Genomic DNA, 807 nt, shown 5'->3' with positions numbered 1-807 from the left:
AAGGTGGATCGCCCCCGACCCCCGGTCGCCCCCGTAAGGGCCCTCGGCGGAGGTGTGGGGGGGTCTGCGGTATGGGGCAAAACACGCACGGTTGGCGACTCCTGAGCGTTCGCGGTCGGGGCCCCTGGTCCAAAAGCCACCTCACTTCGAGGGGAACACTCCCCCGTCGGTACGGGAGAGGGGTCACCGAGGCAGACCAGGCCGGTGGCAGAGGCCCCCCACGGGGCCGGCCGGCACCACGTCGCCGGCCCGGCCCCACCACGATCGCCCACACGACCGTGCAACAACCCCCCCCTCGGGCAGGGAGGGAAGAGCACAAGCCGTGCGCTCGCCTTTCGAAGTCCGCCACGCACACATCGTGGGGACGCCGAGACAACGCCCCCCGCCCGCCCACGCGGCGCAGGAGGATGCCTCTGGGCTTGCCCGCCTCGACCCCCCCCAACCCCAAGCACGCTGCTCGAGGGTGTACCCAACGCAGCAGACGCTGCAGCGGCGACCAGAGGGGGACGCCAGGAACGAGGACGACAACCACCGCTCGGTTTCGGGCACCTTGGAGAACAACCCGGTGCGCTCCGGGGGCACCACAAAAGGGCCACGCAGACCCAGCAGCCGCGCGCCAAACGGGGCGCGCGACCGGGCGGGCGGCACGGCCCCACACCCGTCCGTCACGGGGAGGGGTGATCCCGGCCAGGCAACAGCCACACAGGGCGAGCGAGGGCTGCCCGCTGCGTCAAGAGGACTCACGATCCCCCGCCAACGCCACGAGGCCGAGGGCGGGGCGACCGCGGTCGGGCCGGATAGTCTCGC

The sequence above is a fragment of the Eulemur rufifrons genome, unplaced genomic scaffold, assembly GCF_041146395.1.
Source record: "Eulemur rufifrons isolate Redbay unplaced genomic scaffold, OSU_ERuf_1 scaffold_262, whole genome shotgun sequence".
Taxonomy (NCBI): Eukaryota; Metazoa; Chordata; class Mammalia; order Primates; family Lemuridae; genus Eulemur; species Eulemur rufifrons.
This window is presented reverse-complemented; position numbering follows the sequence as displayed.